The sequence below is a fragment of the Dipteris shenzhenensis genome, chromosome 12 (assembly GCF_047967505.1).
Source record: "Dipteris shenzhenensis isolate YYH24624 ecotype China chromosome 12, Dip_SZ_1.0, whole genome shotgun sequence".
NCBI lineage: Eukaryota > Viridiplantae > Streptophyta > Polypodiopsida > Gleicheniales > Dipteridaceae > Dipteris > Dipteris shenzhenensis.
The window spans coordinates 35633815-35651218 of record NC_141607.1 but is presented as its reverse complement, the minus strand read 5'-3'; the positions used below and the strand labels follow the sequence as shown (position 1 = coordinate 35651218).

General features: G+C 49.2%; 1 pseudogene across 1 annotated transcript in view; it reads left to right on the top strand.

The window, feature by feature from the left end:
- The window catches only part of LOC147896151 (beta-galactosidase 8-like), a 105997-nt pseudogene that overhangs the window by 66350 nt on the left and 22243 nt on the right, over positions 1 to 17404 (top strand). The window contains exons 11-16 of the transcript XR_015541857.1: positions 15365 to 15530; positions 15635 to 15843; positions 15947 to 16050; positions 16390 to 16499; positions 16616 to 16729; positions 17068 to 17178. The product of XR_015541857.1 is annotated as a beta-galactosidase 8-like (transcript). The remainder of the gene's footprint in view (positions 1 to 15364; positions 15531 to 15634; positions 15844 to 15946; positions 16051 to 16389; positions 16500 to 16615; positions 16730 to 17067; positions 17179 to 17404) is intronic.

Here is a 17404-nt window from a genome sequence, read left to right as displayed (position 1 = left end):
TGGTCAATGACTGGAATCTCCTTTGGGGTCTCCTCTCCTTCAACCAAGTTGGCATGATACTGGTCTTGTTCTTTTTCTTTCTTTGTGTAGCAATGTGCTTCAATATGGCCCTTGTGCTTACAATATCTGCACGTGATGTTCTTATGGGCTTTCCATTTGCTAGTGGAGGCAAGAGCTTCTTCAGTGCCTGATGTAAAGAGCGGACATTCTTTGTTCCAGCGATCTTTTTCGAGAAGAAGAGTCACCATATCATCAAAGGTTGTCGAGGCAAGCCAAAGTACTTCAAGAGTATTCTCAAAACGAGAGACTCATTCCATACTCTTCATGAGGATAACCATTTTGTCCTCATCATCAAGTGAACACTTCAGACTAGAAAGTTGTTGAACAAGAGATTGCATTTTTTCCAAGTGTGCACTTAATGCATCATTATCCTCCATTTTTAACTTATAAAATTGCAGCTTCAAGAAAACCTTAGAGTTTTTTATTTTATTACCAAAAATATTCTTGAGATGCGCCCAAATCTCCTTGGCAGTAGATTTGAAGTTGATATGATGAATCAAAGAGTTGTCGAGGCAAAGCCCAATAAGAGCAATGGCTTGAGTTTTGTTCCTTCCATATCTTGAGTTGTTGAAGATCCATCATTGTGGCGTAGTCGCGATCATCACATTCCATACATTTTCTTTCATGAGGAGCAGCTGCATCTTCGTTTACCAAGTAGGGAGCCCCTCGCCCTTGAACTTCTCAACAATGAGGGATGTGGAAAGAGAAGCCATTGTGTGACAGCTTCAAAATGAATGCAGCGCCAAGAGGAGGAAGTGGGCAGCAGAGGCAACATGGAGAAGAGGCAACGTGGGCAGCATACAAAACAGGCATCATGGGCAGCGGGCAAGGAGAAGATGCAACGCGGGCAATGGGCAGGGAGAAGAAGCATCGCGGAGGCAGCACGGGCAGGAAAAGAGAGGCTGGAGGCAATGCGAGCTGTTGCACTGGCAGCTAGCAGCAAGTAGATGATGAGCAGCTCCTCCAAGTCGGCATCTTGATCTCCATGATGAGGCTAGAGCTTGAGGGAAGAGCTGCCCTTTGGGAGAAGAGAGCTTCCATTTCCGGGCTACCTCACTCCTAAGGTTTGCCTAAGGAAGGGAGAGCTAGAAAGGGGACATGGCTCTGATACCACATGAAGGAACGAGGAGGAGGTGGAAAGAAGGCAAGGGAGCTAGAAGGGAGGAAGGATAACTTGAAATAGAAATGAAAGGAACTGCAAATGAAAAGAAATGCAAGAACCAAAGGAAATCACTTACATGACGAAAAAGATCCACTTGGGTTGATTGATGTGACAAGTGAAAGTACAACACTCATATAGAGTGGACACACACACTCAAGTACCATATGTATATGGGATAACTCCCAAGATGCCACATGGCACTCTCTCACACAAAGACTCATGAACTGTTAGGAAATAGAGTCAAGTTGAGTCAGTTTTGGCGTATTCTAGTGAGTCCTAGTGTGAGTTTTATAGTGCTAGGTGTCTAGGAGTGCCACATGTCATATTGGGAGTTATCTCATATACATTTGGTACTTACTATGTGCGTGCCTATCCTATAAAGACATTGTACTTGTCACTTGTCATAACACTCAACTCATTCAAGTACAAGCTACTTTGGTCTACATGTGAGTACTTGTTCATTGCTTTCATTTCCTTTCCATTTTATTATGCTTGCTATCTTTCCTTTTCATTTCTAGTGTTAGCTTGCTTCTCTCCCACCCACTATGTTTATTTCATGTGGTATTAGAGCCAATTCCTAGCCTTGTCTCTCCTTCCCTTTCCAAGAGGTTGAGGTGAGGGAGGCCAATGAAGATACTCAAGTCTCTTCCTCCTTGGAAGGCCCTCTTCTCTCTTGAGCTCCTCTACTTCTACTCCTTAGCCTCACTCGTGCGTTGCTTCTTACTGCAGCAACCCACCAGCCGCCATTAGTCTCCTCGTCGCTATTGAAGTTGTCCGTGCCAAAATCGTTATAAAAAAAAGGAGTCGCAACCTTTACGATGATATCTCTATAGGCCAAACAGCATCAAATTCGAAGTCAAGCAAGGAAAGCAAAATGTAGATCTCATTGAGATATACATTTTTCCTTTTTACAGCTTGTCAATACAACGTCTCTACGGAAAGATATGGGTATTTGAAGATCTGCCTAGCCAAACTATCCTAATTTCACCTGCAATCCCAAAGGCAGTGCTGTCAAGGCTCGAGCTGCTGCTCCTCCCCGTTCCCCTGCTGCTCCCCCTCCCTCAGCCCGTCCCTCTCTCTCTCCCCTCAGCCTGTCCCTCGCCCCCTCCCTGCTGCTCCCCCCCCTCCCCCCCTGCTGCTCCGCCCCCTCCCCCTGCCTGTCCCTCGTTCCCTCCCCCTGCCCTTCCGCCCCCTCTCCCTGCTTCCGCCCCCTCCCCCCTGCTGTTCCGCCCCCTCTCCCTGCCTCCGCTCCCTCCCCCCTGCTGTTCCGCCCCTTCCCCCTGTCCCCCCCCCTCCCTTGCTTGCCCTTCGCCTCCCCCCTGCTGTTCCGCCCCCTCCCTGCTGTCCCGCCCCCTCCCTGCCTGCTCTCCCGCTCCCTCTCTTCCTCTCAGTCCTCTCCCTACCTCTCAGCCTGCTCCCCCCGCCTCCTCCCTGCTTCTCCGCCCCCTCCCCCCCCCCCTCTCCTGCCCTTCCCTTCTCTCCTTCCCCTCTCCTTCTTCTCCTCTCCTTTCCCTCTTAGCCCTCCCCTCCAACGCCCCCTCCCTCCCTCTCAGCTTGCCCCTATCCCCTCTCAGCCCCAGCCCCTCTCCTCCTTTCCTCCCCTTCCCCCCTGCTTCCTCCTTGCCTCCTTTCCCCTCCTTCTGCCCCCTTTTCTCCCTCAGCTTTTTTGGAACGGAAGGAGCCTTTAATTTGTTAGAGTCGGCCTCCTCACCTTGATTGGCGATGGATACCCCGTCAGCCAATCCTACTCCACCTCCACCGGCCGTGAAAACTATCACTTTCTCTAAAGACGAGTTGCAGCAGCAAGGATGTAGAGATTGAATGCTCTACCACGTTGCTAGCACGCATCTTCCGGTCTCACCCCTCCAGATCCCAAGCCAGAGACTGGATGCTTGCGGCTCTCCCCCCAGACCTCACTCCTCGATTGTTAGATGTTCGCCTTCTGGGATGAGGTTTTTTCCAGGTTGTTTTTGACACTCCAGAGGCTGCGAGCACTGTGCTCAAGGCCGAGTTTTTACACCTGGGACACGGGAAGATCTTCTTTGAAGCCTTTCACATTGGTTTCGACCCAGTAGAGGCAGATAAGAAAATCTTCTCGCTCTTCATCAGGTTCCCCGGGCTTCCCCAGGTTTACCATCGACTTCTTTCTGTTATTGGGGAGCATTTTGGCGCAGTTGCTGAGATCCCACCCCTCCCTGGGTTGCCATTGACTGCAGCAGAGGCAACCAAGGCTGATGGGGTTCCTAGAGTTAGGGTCCTTTGCAAGGATCCTAACCTCAAGATGGACCACGTCATGATCCAGCGCCCGGATGGTTCCTTTTTTCGCCAGAGAGTGGAGATTTCAGGCAGGCAGGACCAGTGCAGGATTTGCAGGACCTCGGGACACTTTGCCAGGGATTGCCCCAGGAAGAAGAAAAGGCCCAAGAAGCCCTCTGGTACATCTACTGCCTCAGGGCATCGACAGGGGGGTCAGGGGGGGGGATTAGACCCGGCACTTGCCCCTCGACCTCGACAGAGGGGTGGTACAGGTCCAACTCCTACTCCTCGTTCTTCACGTGGCGGTCCTGCTCAGTCAGGTGGTGGTATAGGTCCAGTACCTATTCCTCGGCCTCGACAGGGGGGTGGTACAGGTCCTTCACCTGCTCCTCGACCCCCACCTCCCTCAGGAACACGCGACGCTTTACAGTGGGTTCCAGTACGTGTGCAGGTCCCTCCTTCAGTTCACGAGGGTACCTTAGTAGACTCTGCTTCACCTCGAGCTGTCCCTCCTGTCTCACCTTGTACAGTCCGAGACGCTAAAGCTTCGACCTCCTCCCCAGTTGCAGCTTCTTCCTTAGATCCAGCAGTGCCAGATGCTCCTCTTGAGGACGGAGAGATCTCCGCGGCTGGGCAGACACAGGATAGAGAGCATTCCTCACTCCCTCCCTTGGATAGGGGGAAGGGGATAGCTTACACTGTTGATCCTCTTCCCTCACAAGGGATCCTTCGTACTCCAATGTCTGGCTTGCTCCACAAGAACTCGTTTTCAGCCTTGGCAGAGAGTTCAGATTTCCCAGAGGAGGAGTTTGTGCCCGCTACTTTTGGGGAGCCAGTGGTTGGGTTTCCTATTGACAGGGCTTCTTCTTCAGGTGCCAGGATTCTTTCCCCTATTGATTTTCCACCACTGGGTTCCTTCCCTCCCTCCTCGAGCAGGAGGTCTTCCCCTGTTGAGGGGTTTGTTTCCGCCACTAGGTCGGGGAAGGTGTTCCACTCTACATCCTCTCGTTGATGAGGATTATCAGTTGGAACATACAGGGCCTAGGTGGCGTCCCACATCGCCGCCGTAGACAGCTGATCCGGGATCAGCTTCATCCAGGTGTTACTGGGGGTTCCATTGATATATTATTTATTCAAGAGCACAAGCTGGATTATAGAGATTGTGCCAAGTCAGGCAAGTTGCTTTCTGGCCATACTTTTTGGTCGCCTGCCTTGGGCACTAGGGGAGGCACTTCTATTTCAGTTTCGCAGTCGGTTCTCCCCTTAGTTGTTGGGCACGGAGTCATTATCCCCTCTAGAGCTCAGTGGATTATTCTTTTGATTGGAGGGCGTAAGGTTGGCTTCCTCAACCTATATGCCTCCAACATTAGAGGGGAACGTGTCCTTATGTGGAAGACTTTGCTCTCCTGGGCCCCCATTGTGGATTCTTGGGTGATTGGAGGTGACTTTAACATGGTCGAGTTACCGTCAGACAAAAAAGGGGGTAGAGAAGGCAGACTTCACTCTTTGGAGAGAGCAGCTTGGGATGCCTTCCTTTTCCATTTCTGTGGCAGAGATACTTGGTGTGATGATGCCTTTCTTATTCAGCCACAGTCCCTCCTGTTCTCTTGGTTGAACAGGAGGCAACAGATGCCTATTCATGCTATGTAGATGACTCGGCACTAGACAGAGGTGGATCGGTATGCATTGCTGCGGGGGTTTCCACTTCAGACCACTTCCCTGTTGTTCTGGCTATCTCAGAGCCTCACTTGAGAGGCCGATCTGCCAGCATCAGGATTCCAGATGCCTTTTACACAGAGGAGGACCTTACGGAGGCAGCCCTACGAATATGGTTTGCTCATGTCCAGGGTGGGCAGCCACATCCATCACATTTAGCCGCTGCCCTCTCTGGTATTAGCGACTTTTACTGCTCAGTTGCTTCTACCAGGAGACGAGATATTCTCAGACGTGAGGTTGGTGTTCGCCAGCAGTTAGCAGCTTTGCAGAGGGAAGAGCAGAAACGGCCTTCAGATGCTTGGATTCAGGAGCGCCTTGCTGCAGCGAGGGCTCATCTGCAGTTATTGCTTGATCAGAGAGCAGAGTATGCCTTTCATGCACGGGAGTCCTTTTGGATTCAGATGGGTGGTAGAGTCAATAAACACTTTTTCTCTACTCTTGGCCCTAGACATAGTAGAGAGAGTGTATCTCAGCTTATTGACTCACATGGGGTTTTACAGACAGAGCCAGATGACGTCTTACGCATAGCTTCAGATTTCTATGCCACCCTCCTTACTGCTGATCCTGAGACACACGATAAAGAGGATGCTAGACAGGCTATTTGGCAGAGTATCCCAGTGTTGGTGAATCCGGATATGCATGTTCTACTTGACGCACCTTTCACCAACACAGAGTTCAGGACTGCACTTTCAGCCCTTCACAAGGGCAAGTGCCCAGGTTTAGATGGCCTCACCCCGTCTTTTTTCATTGCATTTTGGGATATGATTGGAGACTATATTACTTCAGCCATGCAGGCCATTTGGGACTCTGGCGAGATGCCTGAGTCGCTTACAGAGGGCCTCATCCACCTTATCCCAAAAGGAGGTATAGCAGAAATTTATTGTCCCAGTGGAGGCCTATCACACTTCTGGGGACTTGTTACAAGATTCTGGCCAAGGCTATCAGCCTCCGATTGCAGCCACTTCTCCCTGATCTTATTCATGACACTCAGACGGGATTTGTGCATGGCAGAAGTATTTTTGATAACATTTTTTCTTTCTGGGAAGCTTCAGAGTGGGCCATGCAGAGTGGCCAGAATCTTGCCATTCTACTATTGGATTTTGAAAAAGCTTATGACAGAGTAGATTGGAGTTTTTTGGAGGTCACCCTTCTACGCTTTGGATTCACTGATGTTTGGATCAGAGGTGTTTCCTCTTTGTACAGATCAGCCCATAGCCAGGTACTTATTGGTGGGGTAAGGGGTGAGAGATTTCAGATTTCGAGATCAGTCCGTCAGGGATGCCCCCTTGCTCCTTTCCTTTTTTTATTCGTGGCCGAAGCTATGAGTATCTATGTTAGATCTCAAGCTGACATCTTTGGGCTGAGACTTCCCATCAGAAGAGAAGAGGAGCTGCTTGACAGTGAGTTGGCTGATGACACAGCGATTTATTTGGATGCCTCTCCACAGACGCTCACTTCTTTCAGGACAGTATTGGATTTATTTTGCTTGGCGGCAGGGGCGCAGATAAATTGGCATAAATCCAATGGCTTTTGGATCAGTGATGAGGACACTCCAGTTTGGGGGCTTGACATAGGGTTCACTTGGGTTCAGAGGGGTGTGCCTATCAGGTATTTGGGCTGCCAGGTCGGCTTGGGTATTTCTACCACGCAGCAGTTTGCTCGCGTGTTGGAGAGCATCAGAAGGAAGCTTCTCTTTTGGAGCTCAGCCAAGCTGGATCTTGCCTCTAGAGTTGTGGTGGTCAACCAGGTCCTCTTGGCCACTGCCTGGTTTATTTGTTCATGTTGGTGCCGTTCTAGGGACTGCATCATTCAGCTCAGAAGACCGATCAGGAACTTTCTCTGGAGTGGGCTTGATGGCACAGCAGATGCCTTAGCCAGAGTGGCTTGGGAGACCCTCATCCTCCCTACACAGGATGGGGGTCTCAATATTATTGATCCAGATTTACAGTGCAGAGCTTTACTTTGCAAGATAGTGGTGCGAGGACTTATGTCAGGACAGGAACCGTGGAAGGACTTTCTTATCAGCAGCGTACAGAGGGCACACCTTCCTCAGGAGGAGACTGGATGAGCAGTGTTGGATGGATCTTCACCACAGCACACCTCAGGTCACCTTCATCCCCTCTCATGGTTGCCATTCTGAAAGCTTGGGCTAGTTTCAGAAGCTCTCTTCGGAGGATTCCTCCTTCCTCCCGGGAAGAGATTGATAGGCAGCCCATCATGTGGAACGACAGTATTTTAGATGATCTTGGCAGGCCACTGGGTGCCTCACTCTACATGCAGTGGGCCAGGTGGGAGAGGGGACCTGCTTCTTCTTTGGGATCTTGGAAAGCTTTCCGTAGGCTTCCAGAGGAAACCAAATCAAGGTTGACAGGACATCTCAGAGGGAGTGCAGGGAGGATCTTGCAGATTGAGGCAGCCCTTCCAGAGGCTTGGATAGATACAGATGATATGCCTCTCACTTCCTCTACTTGGGCAGGTACTTTCTCGAGAGGCGGGGTTCCACTTCAGGTCTTAGCCTTCCGAGATGCACAGGAGGATGCTTTGGTTTTCAGTGTCCAGGATGGTGGCAGAGTGCTCAGATCTACAGAGGACATCTTGCTTGAGTCTGCTTTTCAGCCTATCAGGGTTGTAGGCCTTTTGATGCAGGGATCAGATTCAGAGTGGTTCTTAGACCCTGACCCCCAGTTACTCTCCACCGGGTCTTGGAGGCTCTGGCTCTATTGAGGAGTTCCCATCAGGTATTTATAGTGGGACCCCGGAGAGTGGGAGTGGATTGACGCGGGGCATCGAGAGAAGACCATCCCCTTCTTTCGTTACACGGTCAGTAATGCCAGGAGATTTCAGCTCAGTAGTAGAGGCTGGAGACCCTCCAGAGTTCCTCATTGGGAGACTTTTGGTATTATTGCGGATCAGCAGAGGTACTTCTGGAGGAGGCTCTGGAAATCCCACAGGAATAGAAAGATCACTATCTTCTTTTGGCTTTCTATCCAAGGAGGGATTGCAGTGAACCTTTGGAGGTCCAGATTCGGAGCCGCCGACCCTACTTGCCCTCGTTGCCTTTCTGCTTCGGAGTCTATTCAGCATTGCTTATGGGATTGCAGACAAGCGAGATTGATTTGGATGGGGATAGCCAGGATCTTCAGTCACTTTGCCCATTCCCCACTTTTTATGACTTGGGGCTCGGTGGCTTGGCTTTCTCTTACAGGACTTAGGTTTTCTATGAGGGACTTGACTCCTCTCGGGCCATTTCGGTTCGACGTTATCGGGTTGAGTTCTGTTCGTTGGATGTGGTTCCACACCGTCCTTTTACAGCTGTACATGCCTCTGTGGATACTTCTTGGGAGATTATAGCGAGCATAGCAGCCTAGGCATATCTGGAGAGCCAGATGCACAGAGGCTATGGAGGGTACGCAGGTTCATCTCTCGCACACATTGGCTAGTATCTGGACAGACATCGTACACACTCTGATGGCCGTATGGACGGGTATGCAAGGGGACTCCCGTGCAGCCTCAGCTAGGAGGGCTTCTTTCTTCAGGGAATGGAAGGATTCTCCTGTCTTCTCTGAATCTACTACAGGGTTGAGATGGCACTTTCAGCCTCAGCCTTGGCTTCTTTCCACCTCACTCTGAGGGGTTTTTTTATTATCCTCATGATTTCATGATGTATTCCGCTTTGAGCTTGCTCTCGCGGGTTTTTGTTCTTACTTAATAGAAGTCTTTTTCATGGAAAAAAAAAAAAAAAAACTATCATGATTTCGCATTTTCAAATTTCTTTCCAATTTCTCGGAAATTTTTTGGAATTTTAGGCCTGAGCTGCACTTGGGGTTATAACTCTGCACATTTCAACCAGTTTTTTTCCAAACCCAACCTTTTAACAAAAACCCTAATTTTCAGAATTTAGGGCTTTTCTGACTTTTGCAGTCCTTTGGCATAATTTTTTTTTCCCCAAAAAAGAGACTTCTATTAATTAAGAAAAAAACTCGCTAGAGCAAGCTCTGAGCGAAAATACAACATCATGAAATCATGAGGATAAATAAAACCCCCCTCAAAGTGAGGTGGAAAACAACCAAGGCTGAGGCTGAAAGTGCCACCTCAACCCTTTAGGAGTCTCAGAGAAGAAAGGAGAATCCTTCCTTTCCCTGAAGAAAGAAGCCCTCCAAGCTGAGGCTGCACGGGAGTCTCCCTGTATACTCATCCATACGGCCATCAAAGTATGTACAGTGTCTGTCCAGATCCTAGCCAAAGTGTGCGAGGGATGAACCTGAGTACCCTCCATAGCCTCTATGCATCTGGCTCTTCAGATATGCCAGGATGCTATGCTCGCTAAAATCTCCCAAGGAGTATCCACAGAGGCATGTACATCTGTAAAAGGAAGGTGTGGTACCACATCCAACGAACAGGACTCAATCTGATGACATCGAACCAAAATGGCCCGAGAGGAGTTAAGTCTCTCATAGAATACCTGAGGCCCTATAAGAGAAATCCAAGCCACTGAGCCCCATGTCATAAAGAATGGGGAGTGGGCAAAGTGACTGAAAATCGTGGCTACCCCCATCCAAATCATCCTCGCCTTGATGTTGGGGATGGAGGTTTACTATCTACTTCCAAGGATGGCATTCTTCTTGAGGTTGCCTTTCAGCCTGTCAGGATTGCTAGTTTTGTGGACCATGGAGCGGGCTTGCAGTGGTACTTAGACCCCGACCCTTTGTTTTTGGCCTTGGGATCCTGGAGGTTGTGGTTATATGGAGGTGCACCTATCAGGTGCTTGCAGTGGGACCCAGGAGAGTGGGAGTGGATAGATCATGGGCACCGAGAGAGGGGGATTCCCTTCTTTCGTTTCACGGTTGGTAATGCCAGGAGGTTTCAGCTGAACAATAGGGGTTGGATCCCCTCCAGAGCCCCCCATTGGGAAAGCTTCTTCATCACCGCAGATTTGCGTAGAAATTTCTGGAGGTGGCTCTGAAAATCCCTCAGAAATAGAAAGATCACTCTTTTCTTTTGGCTTTCTATTCATGGAGGGATTGCAGTGAACCTGTGGAGATCAAGGTTTGGGGCTGATCCCACTTGTCCTCGATGTCATTCTGCAGAGGAGTCAGTGTGACATTGCCTTTGGGACTACAGTCAAGCGAGGACTGTTTGGAAAGGGGTTGCTCGGATACCTAGCATCTTTCACACTTCCCCTTTCTTCATGACTTGGGGCTCGGTCGCATGGTTATCTCTTACCGGCCCCCAGGTGTTTTATGAGGGTGAGCCTTCTTCTTGGGCACTGTCGGTCCGCCGGCAGGTGATAGAGCCCTGCTCTCTGCAGGATGTGCCACTTACGCCCTTCAGAGCTTCTCAAGTTTCAGTGGACACCTCTTGGGAGATTTTGGCTAGCATTTCCTCTTGGCACATTTGGAGAGCCAGATGTACTGAGGCCTTGGATGGCACCCAGATACACCCATCACAGGTGTTCACGGGTATTTGGACTGACACGGTTCATACTTTGATAGCCATATGGGCTAGCATGCAGGGCCCCTCACGGGCAGCCTCTTCTAGCACGAACAAAGGGATGCTCCACCAAATAACCTGTCTAGCATCCTCTCTATCCCGTGTCTCAGGATCAGCAGTAAGAAGTGTGGCATAAAAATCTGAAGCTATGCGCATGACATCATCAGGATCTGTCTGTAAAACCCCATGTGAGTCAATAAGTTGGGATACACTCTCTCTACTATGTCTAGGGCTAAGAGTAGAGAAAAAGTGTTTATTGACTCTGCCACCCATCTGAATCCAGAAGGACTCCCGTGCATATGAAAGGCATACTCTGCTCTCTGATCAAGTGATACTTGCTGATGAGCCCTTGCTGTAGCAAGGCGCTCCTGAATCCAAGCATCTGAAGGCCGTTTCTGCTCTTCCCTCTACAAAGCTGCCAACTGCTGGCGAACACCAATCTCACGTCTGAGAATATCTCATCTCCTTGTACGAGCAACTGAGAGGTAGAAGTTGCTAATACCAGAAAGGGCAGCAACTACCTATGATGGCAATGGCTACCCACCCTAGACATGAGAAACCCATATCTGCAGGGCTGCCTCTATAAGGTCCTCCTCTGTGTACAAGGCATCTGGAATTCTGATGCTGGTAGATCAGCCTCTCAGGTGAGGCTCTGAGATAGCCAGCACAACAGGAAAGTGGTCTGAAGTGGAGATCCCAGCAGCAATGCATACCGATCCACCTTTGTCAAGTGCCCAATCATCTACATAGAATCTGTCAATACGTGCATAAATAGGCATCTGCTGCCTCCTGTTCAACCAAGAGAACAGAAGGGACTGTGGCTGAATAAGAAAGGCATCGTCCAACAAAGTATCTCTGCCACAGTAGTGAAAAAGAAAGGCATCCCAAGCTGCTCTCTCCAAAGAGTGAAGTCCTCCTTCTCTACCCCCTTTTTTGTCTGACAGTAACTCAACCATGTTAAAGTCTCCTAGAATCAGCGACTGAATGATAATAGTCACTAATTCCAGATAAGGCTGCAGCTACCTGAGATGGATGGACAGCTCCACCCTGTATGTGAGAAACCCAAATCTGTAAAATATCCTCCATGAGGCTCTCCTCTGCATAAAAAGCATCCGGAATCCTAACACTGGCAGAGCGTCCTCTTCGATGAGGCTCAAGAATCTGCAACACCACTGGAAAATGATCTGAGGTGGAAACCCCAGTAGAAATGCATACAGATCCTCCTCTGTCAAGTGCCAATCGTCTACATAAAATCTGTCAATCCGTGCATGAATGGGCATGTGTATTCTCCTGTTCGACCAAGAGTACAGGAGTGACTGTGGCATAATATGAAAGGCATCATCCAACCAAGTGTCTCTGCCACTGAACTGAAAGAGAAAGGCATCCCAGGCTGCCCTCTCCAAAGAATGAATATCACCATGTCTGCCTCCCTTTTTGTTTGAAGGCAACTCAACCATGTTGAAGTTGCCACCAATGATCTAAGAATCTGCAATGGGGGCCCAAGATAGTAACTCCTTCCAAAAGGAGATCCGCTCCCCTCTGTTGTTGGGAGCATAAAGATTGAGAAGACCAATCTTACACCCTGCAATCAAAATAATGATCCATTCAGCTCTAGAAGGGGAGATAATACCATGACCAGCAACCAAGGGGAGACTAGAAAGAGAGACCGAAATGCAAGTACCTCCCCTTGTGCCCATAGCAGGCGACCACAAGGTATGTCCTAAAAGCAGTTTGCCAGACTTAGAGCAATCACTGGCATCCAGCTTGTGTTCCTGGATAAAAAGGATATCAATAGCACCTCCAGTGATGCCTGGATGAAGCTGGTTCCGGATCAGCTGCCTACGGCGACGGTGTGGAACTCCGCCTAGGCCCTGTATGTTCCAGCTGACTATCCTCATCGACAGGAGGATGCTGGATGGAAAGGCTTACCCGACCTAGTAGAGGAGACCGGCTTTCCCTGGGCCGAAACACTTCTGCCGAGGGTAGGAAACTCAACAGGTGAAAGGATCCCCACACCTGCTGAAAGGGAGGCCCTGTCAGAAGGAATCCCAATGACCGAGACCCCTAAGGTGGAGGGCACAAACTCCTCATCATCCATGAAAGTCGCTGAATCTGCCAGTGCCGAAAAAGAATTCCTGATAAGCAAGTCTGGCCGAGGAGTGCGAAGAAGACATGCACTCGTGGAAGATGGAGGAGAAGGACCTGCCAGGCCTCTATCAGCAAAATTGGAGCTAGGGGTTGAGGAGGCCTGTGGTTGGGGTGAAGAGGAATCAGGAGCCCTCATCTGCGCCTGCACTTTCTCGGTTGTCCTGACTGTGGCAGGAACAGTTTGCGGGGAAGAAGTACCTGTAGTCCCCTCGTGGTCAGAAACCAAGGGGTCAGAGACCAAAGTGACTGGGGTGGTGGATCTAAAGGCCCCTCCTGATGTGGAGCTGTAGTGTCTGGGGCTGCAGCAACGTCCACCTCTGGAGTCTGGAAGGCGTCTGTTTGAATAGGATCAAAAGTCTCCTCCTGAGGTAAGGGAGCCGCTCTGATAGCTCTCCATCGTGGTACTGGGTCTGCTGCGGGCATTGGGCGCTCTGCTGCCCCTAGTGGTCTTGGGGTGCGAGAAGCAGGGCTCCCTGTTGCTCTTGGTGGTCCTGGAGTGCGTGGTACAGGGTGCTGGGGAGGTGCAGTTGTGGTAGAACGTGAAGGAGCTGCACCAGAAGACTTCTTGGGTCTTTTTCTCTTCCTTGGGCAGTCTCTAGCAAAGTTCCCAAGGGTCCTGCAAATCCTGCACTGGTCCTGTCTACCTGAAATCTCGACTCTCTGTCGAAAGAGAGAGCCGTCTGGACGCTGAAGCATAATGTGGTCATCTGAGATGTTAGGGTCAAAGACAATGACCCTAACACAAGGCACCCCATCTGCACTGACTGCCTCTGCCAAGGAAGAAGGCATGCCAGGAAGGAAGGGGATCTCCGTGACCACTCTGAATGTGGCTCCGATAGTGGCAAGCAGTCGATGGTAGACCTGAGGAAGACCAGGAAACCTAATGAACAGTGATGTGATCTGCTTGTCCTCCTCGACCGGATCGAAGCCCAAGGTGTAGGGCAAAAGAAAGATCCTCCTCGAACCCAAAGCCAAGGGATTAGCTTTGAGAACAAGGGCTGTGGACTCGTGGGAGTCGAAAACCACTTGGAAGAATCCACTTCCCAAAAGTCGAATATCCTTGAGGTGAGGGGTGAGGTCTCCTGGTAACGCCGCCAGCATCCAGTCTCTAGCCTGTGATCTGGAAGGGTGTGACCTAAAGATGCGGGCGAAAAGTGATGTGGAGCCCTCTAATTCCACATCTTTCTTGAGCTGCTGCAGCTCGTCTTTTGAAAAAATGACGGTTCTTGCGGTTGGTGGAGGTGGACGGAGATTGGCTGAATGGGGATCCATTCGCCAATCGATGTGAAAAGGCCGATTCCAACACTGAAAAAGCTCCGTCCGTGAAACTACTGCCCAGGACGCCCTGAACGCGGGCGCAGGAAGAAGGAGAAAGAGAGGGTAGGAGAGAGGGGAAGGGAAGGGAAAGAGAGGGGCAGGAAGAAGGAGAAAGAGAGGGGAGACGGAGGTAGGCTGAGGGGGAGGCCTGGGGAGCTGAGAAAGGGAGGAAGGGGGCGGGGAGGGAGAGGGAGGAGGTTTTTTTTTTTTTTTTTTTAAATCTTTTTTTCTTGGGGGGGAGAGCAGCGGGGGGGGGGGGGGGGGGGAGGAGGGAGGGGGGGGGGGGGGAGGGAGGAGGCGGGGGGCTGGGGGTGCAGGGGAGAGGGAGGGCGGAAGAGAAGGGGGCACCGGGGAGGGGGAGAGCAGCGGGGGGGGAGGGAGGGCAAGGGGGGGGGCGGGGGAGTAGAAGGGGGGGGGGGGGGGGAGGGCGGGAGAAGAAGGGCTGGCGGGGGAGAGGGAGGGCGGAGAAGAAGGGGCAGCGGGAGGGGCAGGAGAAGGGGGCAGCAGGGAGGGAGGAGAGGGAGGGGGGCAAGGGGGGGGGGGGGGCTGGCTAGGGAGAGGGAGACGGGGGAGGGGACAGGGGAGGAGAAGGGGGCGGGGGGGCTGGCGGGTGGGGGAGAGGTTGGGCGGGGAGGGAGAGGTAGGGGGTAGCGGGGGGGGGGAGAGGGAGGGCGGAGAGGAGGAAGGGGAGAGGGAGGGTGGAGGGAGAGGGAGAGGGGGCTGGCAAGAGGGGAGGGAGAGGAGGAGCAGTGAGGGGGGGAGAGGGGGGGGCAGCGAGGAGAGGGAGGAGAGGGAGAGGGGAGGGCAGTAGCTCACGGGGAGGAGCAGCAGCTCAGGACTTGATGCACCCCTAAACACTATATTTTAACAATAGAAGTCAACAAATTACATTCCATTTCAGGATTTCTTAAAGTTATCGATCCTCATTGTAGCTAGGAACTTGCAATAGAAGTCAACAAATTACATTCCATTTCAGATTTCTTAAAGTTATCGATCCTCATTGTAGCTAGGAACTTGTTTTATTTGAATAAAGGATTCTTGAACATAAGCTATTTTTTCTGCTTGTAGTAGATACCAAAATATGGTGTCTGTTAATAAACATTAGAAAAAAGCACTCTCAAGTAGATAACATTTTGTGCACATGCAGTCCTTTGTTTCTATTTTGCACATGACGAGCTAAATGTTTTTTTAATGCCATTTTTGACGAGAAACCAGGGGCATGTCTATATGACCAAAGGAAATCGCTGTTCCGCTTTCCTTGCAAATAAAGAAGAAAAGCGAGATGCAAAAGTTCATTTTTAATGGTACACTCTATGTTCTTCCAGCTTGGTCAGTCAGTATATTACCTGACTGCAAGAATGTGGCATTCAACACTGCAAAGGTGAGTGCACATACTGATATACACATCTCTCATATTTCAAAGCAATCCAACTTTCTTTGCAAGTCGCTTTCTGTGCCCTGATCAAGAAATCTTTGCTTACACAGGTCAAGACACAGACTTCTGTGATGAATATGCAAGCTGTAAATCCAAAGTATGTGGTCCCATCATACAATCAATCACATTCATCATTAGCATGGAGATATTATAAAGAACCAATAGGAGTGTGGGGAAACAATGCCTTCAATATCACAGGGTTCAGGGATCAAATCAATACTACGAAAGATGTAACCGACTATTTGTGGTACACAAAAAGGTGATCTCATGATCTTTACAATTACTATTTTTTTCTGGAAAGCCTATAGAGACCGCCAAATGTATTGTTTAAGGATTGCTGACCGTTTGGTCATTGCTTGCAGTGTTCAGATCAACAGTACATTTCTGAAAAGCCGTGCCAGGCCAAGCATCTCAATAAAGTCACTAGGGCATTCGATGCTTGTTTTTGTAAATGGAGAACTTTTAGGTAAAGACATTAGAGCAATATAGGTTCTTCAAATACATTGCCACCTGTGTAGAGATTCCAAGTCCCCCTCATTATTTCTTCTCACAGTATAAAGGTGCCGAAGTGTGCAAATATATAATATATGTATGAATAAATACATCCATAAGTGAATAAATGAATAAATATAAATATGTATGTATGTCTCTCTCTCTCTCTCTCTCTCTCTCTCTCTCTCTCTACACGTGTGTAGATATATAATATATGTGTGTAAATATCCCTCATTGTTTTCTTTTTTGTCAAAGTATAAAGGTGCCAAAGTGTGAGGCTCTCTTGCAAACATTTTAGTGTTTAAATGGGCAGGTAATGGATATGGAAGCTATCCAAGCTCAGATTTTCAGCTGCAAGTCCCTTTGAAACTACAAGATGGCAATAACTATATTTCTCTTTTAAGCACAACTGTTGGATTGAAGGTGAAATATTGTAACCTTGAATTACCAAAATATATTTAAGGCATCTAGATAAATTCAACACCACAATCTCTAGTCAAGACCTATGATATTCTAATATCTGTTTTGTTTTGTCATAGAATTATGGTTCCTTCTTTGACACTGCGGGGGCTGGAATTGATGGACCTGTTGCGTTGATAGACGTTTCCGGAAATGGAAGAATAGATCTTTCATCTGGACAATGGACCTATCAGGTTTGAAAGATGAAACAAACATGAATGAATGCACACTTTTAGCCATGCAACGTACATAAGTCATGAGGAGATATGTATGCAAATTTAATAATAGAAAGAACCAGGCACAATAAGCCTGAACAATAAGGACAAGGATTTAAAGAACTGACTCCCTTTGCAAATCAAAAGTGGTTTTGTTATGCATTAGTCTCCTTGTTTCCACTTGAGTCATTGAAAATTCCCTTGAATCTTATGGAAATAAAAGATTTTGATAATTATCACAAGCATATATGATTGTGCAAGGTTACTAACAGACTGTATGGAGGAAGCTAATCCACAAATCTGCCATTTGTAAACAGATCGGTTTGAAGGGTGAAGAGTTACGACTTAACTCAGAAAGTGAGACCCTGAATGTCAAGTGGACATTGGAGCAACCACCACCTACATATCAACCCATGACATGGTACAAGGTAAGAATCTTCTTAGCCATGAAGGACAAGCTTCAACAATGAAGTGTTCTTGCAAGCTAGGCAAGAGCACAAAAATGTTATTACGAGTCATGGTCTTGTCCTTGTTGGGAGAAAGAGGCTAGTTTAAAGAATAATAGTCATGGTCTGGTCCGTGTTAGAGTTGACTTTTGAGGGTCAACATTGATGAGGATAGGGAGACGAGGTATGAATGATTTGGTTCTAAAGG